The 13763-nt window shown below is 47.4% G+C and overlaps 2 protein-coding genes across 11 annotated transcripts in view; one reads left to right on the forward strand and one right to left on the reverse strand.

The window, feature by feature from the left end:
* The window catches only part of NEK6 (NIMA related kinase 6), a 984684-nt gene that overhangs the window by 888949 nt on the left and 81972 nt on the right, over positions 1-13763 (reverse strand). The gene's annotated exons all lie outside the window — the stretch shown is intronic.
* DENND1A (DENN domain containing 1A) overlaps positions 1-13763 on the forward strand; it is a 547088-nt gene that overhangs the window by 455684 nt on the left and 77641 nt on the right. The window lies entirely within an intron of this gene.

The raw sequence follows: 13763 nt of genomic DNA on the forward strand, positions 1-13763 counted from the left end.
AGCCGTACAGAATCCCCATCCAGAGATTCTGGTTTCCTCAGTGTGGGACTGCAGCTGCAGTACATGGAAAAGGACATTTTTGTGTAGAAAATGGTCTAACGTATCTTGGGTTTCCCAGAACCAGGAGAAAACCGTGTTTGGGTAACTGAATGTGGGGGTGTCGTGGGAGGAGCCTGGGCTTTGGGGTCAGAGAACTGACTTCAAGTGCAGCTATGGTTCTTCAGCTCTGTGACCTTGGGCAAGTGACAGCTCCTTCCTCTGTAAGATGAGGCTGAAGAGCCTGTGTTTGTAGGGTTCTTACGAGAAGTCAACGTGCAGTCACAGAGAGTTACCGTGTCCTGCGGTGTCCCAGCCCTAGCAGGCAGCTTTGTGGAGGCTCCTTTTCTTCTTGCTGTACGTTGCGGTCTCACCTCCACTGCCCTGTCACATGTCCTGCACAGATAGCGCGTGTCACATGCACTGAAACAGGGCTGCTTGAGTAGAAGCACTTCCCATGTGCTTTGGGCAGGAAATCGTCCTAATTTAGGGTGGAAAACAGATCCTTTCTTAGCCCCTCCAGTAAGAGTCAGTCCCTCCACTAGGCACTTTCCATGCATCGATTGTCAATCCCTGCACAGCCCTGTGAAGTAGGAAGTAGCTCCCCAATTTGGCAGATGAGAAGGTGATCTCTGAGGGGCTAGGGACTTGCCCCACGTTCCAGACATGTTAAGTGGCAGAGCCTGCATTCCCATGCAGCATCTTTCACTGTTCCCGACTCTACATCAAGCACTGTGCGTCGTGACACATTTCTCTGTGAGAGGTTGTGGCAGACCTCGTAAAGAAAAGCCTTTTCTATATCTAGGAACAACACATTCGCATTAGAAAGCACCTTGGAGATTTTCCAAGCTTTCCATTTTACAGAGGAAGAAACCAAGGCTTAGGCAAGGAAAAGGAATCCAGACCAAGTCAGGCGTTTGACTCCCCTGGTGCTCTTTCCACTTCCTGATGCTGCCACGTGCTCACGACTAGAAACTTCCTACCGAAGCCTCCTGTGGACCAGGCCCGTTTCAACACCAGAGACTCAACCCTGGATGAGTGACATTTGTAGGAGGGGTAATAATAAATAAAGGAGTCACGGGGCTAATAAGTCTAACAGTTAATCGTGTGGACGGTGCCACAGAGCACTCCCCAGGGGACTGTGTCACCAAGTGATGGGTGGGCAGCACACCTTCAGGGGAGCCTGTCTCCTCAGTTAGGGGGTTTGGGCTTTTCATTTGTAGAGACGAATTTGTGCCTCTTCTGTTTTATCACTACGTCCTTTTTTACCTTGAGATCTGCGAGTCTCGTATTCCCATTGCTGCAGCTAACATTGGTTCTGCTGCTGATTGCGTTTCGGGTAGATTTCTGTTGCTCTAGGGGCCTATCAGGTCCCTGACACCTGTCCTCTCTCCAGTGCACTCCCTCAAACCGTGTTCTCCTCACTCGGCAAATGGAAATCTCTAGTCAGCTTGGCGCTTCCTTTCTTGGGACTTTGGATGCGAGTGTCATTGTGTAGAAACCAGGAATCTGACCCCCGGTGAGAGTGAGGCAAGCCCTGGCGCTGGCCACATGGTTGAGCCAGCAGGTGTTTGAGGTTGAGATTTCAGTGGGCCCCCATTTGGTTTCCGTACCAGGGAGAGAGCTGTAGCTCTGCGGCAGCACAGGGGTCGTCGCCATCTCGCTCACGTCAGCTCTCACCTTGTGCCACCACTGCTCTGTGGACTCACCCTACGTAATGGGGTTGAATGCGTAGAGCATGACATAGCTATTATTTCCATTGTATCGTAAGCAACAGAGGCTCCAAGAGCTGAGATGGCTACAGCAGGCATAGAGTGCAGCCAAAACTCACTTCATTTCTCCAAAGCCTCTTCTGTTCAACATCACCTTAGAATCCCTGTCTTTGAATTGCTACTAGGGCAGCCCTGAGTGGCCACTGATACGTCAAATACAATCTTGTGATTACTTTTCTTAATCAAACATAAACAATGTTGTGCTGCATGAGCCCCAGGGCCAGACAGACTTCGCTTCAAACCCTGGCCCTGTCATCGCCCAGCTCTGCACCCTCAGGCAAGTGACGTCCCCTTTCAGAGCCTTGATTTCCTTATCTGTAAAATGGAGATCATCATCCTACCTACCTCACTCGATGCTGTGAGGAGTAAGTGAGCTAATGCATGTAAAACCACCCAGTGCAGGTTTAGGGCTCAGCGAGCGGTAGCTGTTTTTAATCACTGCACCTGCTTTCCTCTTAGAGCCGATTCCCATCAGCATTTCTTATGGGAAGAAAATCTTACGCTAGTATGCATGAAGACCACCTTCATTGTGTCTCCTCATCTTCCACAGGCCTCCCAGCTCATCTGCCATTCTTGCGCTAATCAGAATTTCCTGACTTCTCCCTGTTTGTCTCGGTTAATGCAGAAGGAAGGGGCTGCTGGCACAGAGGAGCCGAGGCGTGGGCCGACACGCCTGTGATTTGAATGTCTTTACTGTAATCTAGCAAGGGGCTTCTGTCAATACCAGAGCGGCTGGCCAGAATGGGCAAATACCGGCAGCCTGGCCATGCCTGCCCCTGCAAATCATCAGAGTAGCTCTGGGCTGACACCCACATTTCCCCTAACTTAAATCATCTGAACAGTGAGCTGGCTTCACGATGAGACATTGATTCTTTGTTTAGGGCTTGTTATAGTGACAGGGCCCAGGCTGGGAGTCTGTTTCTGACGTGCCTCGGCCGCTGTGCAAATGGTTCAGAAAGCTGCCTTGGTCCTGTCACCCCAAAATGTGGCATGGCCCAGCCCAGCCAGAGTCATCTGACTGTGGCCATGCAAAGACCTACCTTCCCAAGTCCACTTGGTGGTCCTGGGATCCCTGGTAACCCAGGCCCTCTGAGGGCGGGGAAGGAGTGTGTGTGGGCTCGAGGGTCATTAGACCTTGAGCCCTGGGACCACAGGCAATGCACTTCACCTGTGTGGGCATCCCTTCCTTATCCATGAAGTGGAAATCATTTCGGAAGATCTCCCTTCTGGCGAGGATTTGGTGAGTGAAGGATGCAGGTCATGTGGTCCCAAACAGGAGCTCAGCAGACATTGGCTGCCTTCTCCCCACACTCATGCCAGCGTCTGGCTAACCTGAAGTCATTGTCATCTAAGCCTGCTGGCCCCACTCTCCCAGCCTTCTGGTAAACAAAGTCTTGGCATTCTTTAGGCCAGACACCACACTAGCCTTTTCTGTGTTGGCTGGGACCTCACCCTGGCTCCTTGGCAGCTGCCACAGCTGACCCTGTAAGAAGAAGCCCTCGAACCAGGACAGCATTCTCCCGGCTCTGGGAGGGATGCTGAGGCCCCAGCAGGGAATTTGGAGGCATTTAAACAAAATGCAACTGAGATGGGACTGCTGGTGAGAAATGGGGCCAAATTCCCTAGCTTGCTTTATTCTTAAGTTTTTAAAAAGATTTGTCAAGTAGGTCCAGGCTCTGTGCTGGTCACTTTCACCTGCACCAGGGGTTGTCCAGCCTTAACTGCACTGGAGTCCGTGGGGGAATTTCAAAATCTGTGACTCTAGCATTGGGGATTAAAGTAACCCAGGTCATTCTGGTGCATAGCCAAGGATGAGAACTGTGAACCTCCACCATCTCATTCATCCCTGCTTAATCCCCCAGCAGTCCCCAGAGGCAGGTAGCTCTCCCCACATTACAAGTGATAAGGATGAGATCTAAGAGGTATAGTCACTTCCCCAGAGTGGCACCAGGGGCAGCAAGAAGCTGAGACTGGAACCCAGCTATGTGCCCCACCCCCCTAATCTGCTGCTGCTTCTCTGAGTGACCTTGAATCAGACCCTGCCTTCTAGGAACTTGTAGCGTGATGGGGACAGTCCTCCTGGGCACAGGTGGAGACACTGAGGGGGAAATGGGGTCCTCTTCATCTGAAAGATTCAAGTAAGGTTTTCCCAAGGAGGTACCATGAAGAAGGCAGTCAGGAGTGAGAGTACACAGAATGCCCCGGGCGTGGTGGACAGTCCAGAACCTCTGGAGGAGGAGATGTGTGTGCGAGTGAGGTGGACAGGGTGTCATCGCAAGAAAGGCAGCTGGAGAAGGTCACTTAGAGCCTTGAGTGTCATGCTCAGGAGCCAGGCTGGCCCCACCTGCATGGACCTATGCAGTCACACAGGGCCCCAGGCTTGGCTTAATGCTCTGCTGTCACCATCCTGAAGTTCCTAACATTTTTACCTTTGAACTTGTGTGGGGTTTTGTTGTTTGTTTTGGTTTTTTGAGACAGAGTTTCGCTCTTGTTGCCCAGGCTGGAGTGCGGGGGCACGATCTCTGCTCACTGCAACCTCTGCCTTCTGATTTCAAGCGATTCTCCTGCCTCAGCCTCCTGAGTGTAGTTGGGATTACAGGCATCCGCCACCACGCCCAGCTAATTTTTTGTATTTTTAGTAGAGATGGGGTTTCACCATGTTGGCCAGGATGGTCTCCATCTCTTGACCTTGTGATTCGCCCACCTCAGCCTCCCAAAAGTGCTGGGATTACAGGCATGAGCCACTGCACCTGGCCTGAACTGGTGTTTTATAAGTGGGACAGTAGAGTAAGGACATTAGCAATGGAGACATGCACAGAACATGTGTCTCCATGGGGCCTCGCCATCCCAACCCCATACAGCTTTCCAGTGCCCGCAGCACCGAATTCCAGTGGACCCAGGATGTGGGGACATTCAGCAGGACTCTAAGTGCTCATAAAGTAAACATTCCATGTCCGACAGCCCCAAGAGGCCACGCTTCCCATTAGAACCAGAACTTGCTTCAAATACAGAGAGAAGGCAATAATGTTTTTTTTGTTTTGTTTTTGGTTTTTTGGTTTGTTTTTTTTCTGAGACAAGGTCTTGCTCTGTCACCCAGGCTGGAGTGCAGCGGTGTGATCATGGCTTACTGCAGCCTTGACGCCCTGGGCTTAAGACTTCTTCCTGCCTCAGTGTCCTGAGTAGCTGGCATAACAGGCTTGAGCCACCACCCACACCCAGCTGATTTTTTTTTTTGAGAGATGGCATCTAGACGGGGTCTCTCTGTGTTGCCCAGGCTGGTCTCAAACTCCTGGGCTCAAGAGATCCTCCCCACTTGGCCTGTGATGTTCTAAGAAATATGAATGACCAAGGAAACCTATGATATTTCTTATTTATGTTACTTTGTACTTAGCCAATCATTTATCCCGAAAATGATGACATAGAAGGAAAGGAAAAGATAAAACAACCATGGTTCCTTTTCCTTTCTCATCAGTAAACTGGAGATAGATAGAGAATGTGCAGATAGCAAGAAGTGAAATAGGCCGGGTGTGGTGGCTCAATGCCTGTCATCCAACACTTTGGGAGGCCGAGGCAGGCGGATCACTTGAGGTCAGGAGTTTGAGACCAGCCTGACCAACATGGTGGAAACCCATCTCTATGAAAAATGCAAAAATTAGCCAGGTGTGGTGGCAGGCGCCTGTAATCCCAGGCACTCAGGAGGCTGAGGCAGGATAATCGCTTGAACCCAGGAGGCAGAGGTTGCAGTGAGCCGAGATCACATTGCTGCTGTCTTGCCTGGGAGAAAGAGGTAGACTCCGTCTCAAAAAAAAAAAAAAAAAAAAAAAAAAAGGCAGACACAGTGGCTCATGCTTGTAATCCCAGCACTTTGGGAGGCCGAGGCGGGCGGATCACGAGGTCGGGAGATGGAGACTATCCTGTCTAACACGGTGAAACCACGTCTCTACTAAAAATACAAAAATTAGCCGGGCGTGGTGGCGGGCACCTGTAGTCCCAGCTACTCCAGAGGCTGAGGCAGGAGAATGGTGTGAACCCGGAAGGCAGAGCTTGCAGTGAGCTGAAATCGTGCCGCTGCACTCCAGCCTGGGCAACAGAGCAAGACACTGTCTCTAAAAAAATTTGTTTTAATAAAAAGCAAAATAAAAACAATGGAGTTAGTTTCGTATGGTGTTTCCACTGTCTAATAAGAACAAAATACAAATGCATGTACAAGCTATAAAATGCAATTCTGCATATGAGTTAGCATTTAAAACTGGCATTGCACAAGGCCAAGCTAAATGACAAAGTCCATGCAAATATAATTTACATTTTTATTTTTCCTTAGAATGACATTAAATAGTAAATTTAAAAGCATCGTGATAAGGCTTAAAAAGACACCATCAAAGAAAAAAGGTTTATATTTTAGTTCGGCACTTCTATATTTTAACAGCACTTTTTTCCTACATATTTATTTTATATTTGGTCTTGCATATTATGTTGCCAGCCCTGGTAAGACCCAGTCTCCACCCTCAGGGGAAACAGTTATTTGTTGAAAGTCTATTGTGGAAGAATCTATTTGTTATCATCTGTTTTAATCTTCAAAGCAACCCTGTGAGGTAGGTTGGTATTATATAATTGTCACAGATTGAGGGACAAGTTAGTCACGTAAGAGCACACAGCTAGTACAGTCAGAGTCAAGGTTCAAATGCAGGTCTTTCCACCCAGGACACATTCTCACTTCACCATGTCGTGTCATCTAAATGGATCAAATAGAAACAGAGTTTTAAGTTTCCATAAAGACGTCTCTGCAGAAAAAAAAAATCAAAGACAAAAGCCAGCCCTCTGGTGTGCTAGCTGTCACACTGTACTGTTGTTATTTGCTCCCTGAGCTAGACAGGATTCCTTGATAACAGGAGCTTTTCTTTTCAACTTTTTTTTTTTTGAGACGGAGTCTTGCTCTGTCGCCCAGGCTGGAGTGCAGTGACGCAATCTTGGCTCACTGCAACCTCCGCCTCCCTGGTTCAAGCAATTCTCCTGCCTCAGCCTCTCGAGTAGCTGGGATTACAGGTGTGTGTCACCACGCCCGGCTAATTTTTTGTGTGTATTTTTAGTAGAAATGGGTTTTTGTCATGTTGGCCAGGCTGGTCTCAAACTCCTGACAATTTGCTGCCTCGGCCCCCCAAAGTGCTGGGATTACAGGCGTGAGCCACTGTGCCCGGCCTTTTTAACTTTTTATTATGGAAAATTTCAAACTTACACAAAGTCAATGAACCCATCTCCCAGCTTCTACTGCTATAAATATTCCATTCTATTTTTTTAAGTTAAAAAAAAGTTTTAATTAAAAATTTTAATTTGTCCTTAAATATACTTAAAATTTGCCATCTTAACTATTTTGAAGTGCACAGTTTAGTGGCATTAAGTACATTCACATTGTTCCATCTCCAGACGTTTTTTTGTCTGGCGAAACCGAAACTCAATACCCATGTAAACTCACCCTTCCCCCTGCCCCAGCTCCCGGCACACACCATTGTTTCTGTTTCTGTGAGTTTGACTACCCTAGGTACCCCATACAAGAGGAACCACGCAGTGTTGATCTGTTTGCAACTGGCTTATTTCACTTCGCGTAATGTCTTCAGGGTTCCTTTATGTTATAGCATGTATCAGATCTCTTACTTTTTAGGGCTGAATAATATTCCATTGTGCGTCTATGCCACATTTTGTTTATCCACAGATGAAGCCTTGGGTGGCTTCCATCTTTGGCTGTTGTCAGTAGAGCTGCTGTGAACATAATGTTCTGCCATTTTTACGTTATCTGTATTTTCATCCACTTCTCATCCCTCATTCAGTTATTACTATTTGTAGCAACTCTATTTTATTCATGTTTGCATTCCCCTAACACAGAGCCTAAAACATAGTAAGTGCTTTAAAAATGTTTGAGTGTATGGATGGATCTTCCAAAATTATGGGTTTTCTTAATTTTAATTTATATTTTATTGTTTTTAAGTTCTGGGGTACAAGTGCAGGATGTGCAGGTTTGTTACACAGGTAAGCATGTGCCACGGTGGTTTGCTATACCTATCAATCCATCACCTAGGTATGAAGCCCAGCAGGCATCAGCTCTTTTTTTTCTTAATTTTTTATTTGTTTGAGATGGAGTCTCGCTCTGTCACCCAGGCTGGAGTGCAATGGTATGATCTCGGCTCGCTGCAACCTCTGCCTCCCGAGTTCAAGCAATTCTCCTGCCTCAGCCTCCCGAGTAGTTGGGATTACAGGCACCTGCCATTATGCCTTGCTAATTTTTGTATTTTTGTAGAGACAGAGTTTTACCATGTTGGCCAGGCTGGTCTTGAACTCCTGACATCAGGTGATCCGCCCGCCTCAGCCTCCAGAAGTGCTAGGATTACAGGCGTGAACTACCACTCCTGGCCGACATTAACTCTTTTAAATGTTAAGCAAGGTCCATAACGAGGTCTGAGATTCTTTCCATTTCTCATAAGAATCTCATAAATGTGCACATAGAATTTTGATAAAAAATTAAATCAGTAAAGGAAGAATGTAATACTCTATGGGTCTTCAGAACAAGGAAACTTGCTGAAAAATCTGATGAGAGATTTTATTTTTATGCCAATAAAAATATCAGCAATGCTGTGGATAGAGTCATTTATTTCTGGAAGTATCAAAAACCTTTGAAATCACCAATTTTACCTGTTAACAAGGATTCAGCTCTTAATGATAGTGTGTCCAATGGATTCCATATGTCAAGAAGATAATCCAGGAGTAAAATTTGTCTTTTTCTAGCAAAGTTCTTGACAGGGTTAAGCAGCTGTGTTTTACTGTCCTTCAGGTCATACTTGGAAAACTCTGCTAATGTGATCTAAGCTTGAACACTCACGGCCTGAATTCCCTGAATTAACATTGCTATCAGCCAGTAGCCCCAGCGCCTAGAGTGTCACCTAAGAAGACAAAGGGCTTAATCAGCCTCGTAGGAGAACTAAATCAGCACTTCTTACAAAGGCGAGAATAACGAGACACCTTTCCTTACTTTTCTCCGTGCACAGTGGAGTGGGGGCTGCCATTTCTACTTGCAGGACGCAGGTGGACGAGCTGGTGGGAGTGGCTTGGCACCTCGCCTTGGACCTGTGGCAGAAAGAACCTTCACAGCGGCTTGTTTACTCCCAGGAGCTGTGTGTCTCTGAAGGGCTGGTGCTTTGTGTGTCCAGGAGAACCTAAAGGGATCCAATTTTTTTGTTTTTATTTTTTGAGATGAAGTTTTGCTCTTGTTGCCCAGGCTAGAGTGCAATGGCGTGATCTCGGCTCACCGCAACCTCCGCCTCCGGAGTTCAAGCGATTCTCCTGCCTCAGCCTCCCAAGTAGCTGGGATTACAGGTGCCCGTCAGCACGCCCAGCTAATTTTTGTATTTTCAGTAGAGACAGGGTTTCACCATGTTGATCAAGCTGGTCTCGAACTCCTGACCTCAGGTGATCTGCCCGCCTCTGCCTCCGGAAGTGCTGGGAATACAGACGTGAGCCACCACGCCCGGCCAGGTTTCCAATTTTAAAGAGAACTCTCCTGTCCAGGGAGGTCTGAGGGCAAGCAGTTAGGACTGAGGCCGCAGGGAGGAGCCAGGCCTGCAGTAGACCACATGCATGCTGCACACCTGGGCTTGGGAGACCACCAGCTTTAACCCTGACTCTGCAATGTCTGAATCCTGTCACCTGGGCAGATGTCTTTACCTCAGTTATTCCTCTGTAAAATTTGAGTATAATTTTGACTGCATAAAAGTTTCCAGAATGTTGCGAGTTGTGAAGTGCATAGCACTGTGCCTCACTCAGAGTTAAACTATGATTATTGCCTTTGTCTTACAAGGTGAGTTGCTCCAGGAAAAAGAGCCCTCTGTGCCTGGTGCCATGCAGACCTTTATGCACGGTTCTGGGTGACAACGTCACCGCCTTGTGGCAGGATTAAGATAGAAGAGTTGGGCCCTGAAAAGACAGGATTTGCTCACCTAACTCCTATTCACCCTTCCAGGCCCAGGTGAAGTGTCCACTTATCATGTTTTCTGACCTACTGCCCTGGGAAGATTTGCCTTTTCCTCCTTGGACTCCTGTGGACCCATTGCCCCCGACCCCACCCCACTCTGGTAACACTACATCGTGTGGTAGACTTTCTTCCCATGTCTAATTCACACATCTGATGCTGTTCTTTAAGCTCTTTTCAGAAAAAGCCCCTTGTCACATTTCCCCTGATCTTTCCCTTCCATGTCATATCCTGTTGCATTTTTAGGGCACAGACATCTGGTCCAGGGGATATCACCTCCCGTGAGTACACAACAGGCCCAACATGTTTGTGTTTCCCCAAAGGTGAGATTCTTTCTGCTGTCCTGCAGCTAAATTCTGTCTCAGGCTACCCTCCTCTACGAATCTGGTTGCAAACTCTCTTGAATGTATCGGGCCCTCAGCAGACTTCTTCCTGGCAACCCTGGGCGAAAGCTCCAGGAGTGAATGCCAACAACTTCAGTGAGCATTTCCTTGGAGCAGCTCAACTCCCTGTGCACGGGTGGCACTTGCCTGGCATTGTGCTCTGAGACCTCTTTACCATCAGGCCAAGCAGTGTCAGAGACATACTGAGACCACAAGGCTCCTGTGGCTGGAAGCAGGGTTCAACTCATTTCGTGCTTCTTTAACCAACATCCCTGAGCTTCTAATTAGGGGCTGGGCTCTACTTGGGGCCTATAGAGATGAGTTCAGCCTCTGGCCCCTTGAGCTCCTGGTGAGAGGGGTTACCAGTGAAGACTATCCCAGCGCCCAGGAGTGCACGCGGCACTGGGAGCAACAAGCAGGGATGAGTGACTGCCACACAGAGGCCTGCGTGTGTCAGGAGGACAGTCCAAGGAGGAATAGAACTGGCAAAAGCAAAGAAGAAGGTGGGGAAGGAAGGATGTGGCGTGTGATCATGGGATGTGTTTGGAGCATGAGGTATGTGGAAGGCCAGAGGCAAAGTGACACAGAAGGACTCTAGGAAAGGAAGCCAGGGTCAGCTTCGGGAGGGTGCATTTGCTGGTTAAGGAGCTCTCCCTTTCTTCACCCACATTGGGCCCTTGTGTGTGCCACACATGTTGCTAGGCACATAGTGTTGAACAAAACAGACACCATTCCGGCCTGTGTGACGCATATAGTCTAGTGGGAAAAAGAGACATTCGTCAGATAATCACACAAAGGTAACATCTGTGCTGAGTTCCTGAATAGGATAGTGATGTGGTCTGGTTTGCATTTTAGAAAGCACTCTAGCCAGAAGAGTTGGAGTAGAATGGGAGGGATGAAACAGGAGAGGAGCATGGAGTTAAACCTCCACCATGGTTTAAGCCTGTCCAGGCGTGCGCCAAGGTAGTGAGATGGAGAGCCAGGAGTGAGCGTGAGACAATTCTCAGGTAAAATAGGAAGGAGTTAGGAAGTCTGATAGGTCCACTGTGGGTAACCGTGGAAAGTGACAGTTAAGAAAAAAACAAAAATAGGTTTGGGGCACAGTCTTGATGGGATAGTAATTGGAAGTTTCAGGCTATTTTGAGTTTGAGACGCCAGTGGGCCATCAGGTGGAGGCTGAGATGGATGGGTATAGAGCTTCGGAAAGGTGTCTGAGCTGCCAGGATTTGTCAGGAGTCATCAGTGTATGAGTGATGCTGGGTGCATGGATGAGATCACCTGGAGAGAGAATTAATTGCCCTGCTCTGGTCCCAAGAGTGAGAACAAAACTTCCAAGCCACAGGAATGGAATTCTAGCTGGGCTTCTATTAGTTATCACTAGCTGGTTTCTTGGCTATTGAGCAAGGAAGATATAAACCCATGCCAACGTAATAAATGGAACATAAAGCTATTTTTCCCAAGGAACTAGTGTGGGTTTTTGTTTTTTTCTTGTACACAAAGTAAAGTTTACATTGTTTTCCTTCTTGCTCCAGCAGCCAGGAAGTTCAGAGCTAATTTTGTAACTTAACTTAGAAGCCACATAGGACCTACACACCCAGCTACTTTTTTCCCAAATAAATACTTTTTATATATCTATGTATTTTGCAGCCCTGATGTTTTTCTTTGTTGTTTTAGATGCTCATATAAGCTGCCTCAGATCATTTGTAAAATTAGGTAGGGTGCAACTGTATAAAAATAAATATTCTCCTTACCCTAATATTTTTGGGTCATCTTCACAGCCCTTGTGCAATAAGTCTGCCCAGTTTCTGAGTTAATATTGGCTAGATTTAAGCAGGAAGAACTCTTAGAACTTACAGAAGCTCGACAGTAAATTTAACACTCATGCAACTCATTAAAATAGGATAAAAGTGGAGCTTCAAACATCTCTGTGTTTGCTACCAAGGCTGGGGGGTGGGGTGTTACCCTTAATTCAGCTCAAGATCTGAAAGTCTGATCTCTCAGAATTGAGAATACACCGCTGAAATTAAAGACTTGTCTGTGTAGATAAGCACTCCAGACGTGTTCAAAGAAAGATTAAGGTGTTAACTCTATACGGATAGGATTTTTTTTTTTAACTCAGGGTATCGTCGTCTTGACTCATAAAATATGGTTTGGTAAAAGCAAACTTGCTTATCAAACAGCATAAGCACAAAATCGATTGGATAGTATATTTTATTTTTTTATCATCCCTGTTCTTTAAAATAATTATTTTAAAATTTCAGTTCGCTATTGGTTAGGATCACTGTGTAAATGGTCTTCAAAGTATGTCCCACAGCCAGTGGCCTAGGGACTGCAAAGATGCCTGCAATGTAGGGGGGTGAGAAGGTGGCTAAGCCTGGAGAACCCAGCCACCACCCCCGCTCTACGCCCAGGTTCTCCAGAGCAGCTGAGCCCTGCATTATGGAGCTCAGGTAACAGGGTTCCTTCTATGTAACTTTTTTTTTTTCTTTTTTGAGATGGAGTCTCTGTTGCCCAGGCTGGAGTGCAATGGCACCATCTCATTTCACTGTAACCTCTGCCTCCCAGGTTCAAGCGATTCTCTTTCCTCAGCCTCCCGAGTAGCTGGGCTTACAGGCGCCTGCCAATACACTCGGCTCAGCTCATTTTTGGGTTTGTTTTGTTTTGTTTGAGACAGAGTCTCGCTCTTGTTGCCCAGGCCGGAGTGCAATGGCGTGATCTCAGCTCACCGCAACCTCCGCCTCCTGGGTTTAAGCAATTCTCCTGCCTCAGCCCCCGAGTAGCTGGGATTACAGGCATGAGCCAGCATGCCCCGCTAATTTTGTAGTTTTAGTAGAGACAAGGTTTCTCCATGATGGTCAGGCTGGTCTCAAACTCCCGACCTCAGGTGATCCACCTGCCTCGGCCTCCCAAAGAGCTGGGATTATAGGCATGAGCCACCGCGCCCGGCCTAGCAGGGCTGCTTCTGCATAAAATCCTATCTGAATAAACCGTTCTGCTGCTAAAAGCGAAAAGTTTGGAAATCTTCACATTGGAGGTCATGTCTCCCTAAATAGCCCTTGGGGTATGGAAGGGGAGATGGGGTGTAGAATCTGACTGTTGGCTCCTGCTCTGCCGCCCACCCTCTCTGTGACTTTGCAGGATGACTCTTCCTCTCTGAAACAGCTTCCTCATCCGTAAAGGAAATGAATTCCTTGATAATAGCTACTGCACTCATGAGGGTTAGAAAAGTTAGCAGATGGGGGCCAGGCAGAGTGGCTCACACCTATAATCCCAGCACTTTGGGAGGCCAAGGTAGGTGGATCACTTGAGTTCAGGAGTTTGAGACCAGCCTGACCAACATGGTAAAACCCCATCTCTACTAAAACTACAAAAATTAGCCACTCATGGTGGGGGGCACCTGTAATCCCAGCTACCCGGGAGGCTGAGGCAAGAGAATGGCTTGAACTTGGGAGGCAGAGGTTGCACTGAGCTGAGATAGCACCACTGCACTCCAGCCTAGATGACAGAGTGACACTCCATCTCAAAAAAGAAAAGGAAAAGAAAAAAAAATAGCAGATG

Source organism: Macaca thibetana, chromosome 15 (assembly GCF_024542745.1).
Source record: "Macaca thibetana thibetana isolate TM-01 chromosome 15, ASM2454274v1, whole genome shotgun sequence".
In the NCBI taxonomy this organism is placed as follows: domain Eukaryota; kingdom Metazoa; phylum Chordata; class Mammalia; order Primates; family Cercopithecidae; genus Macaca; species Macaca thibetana.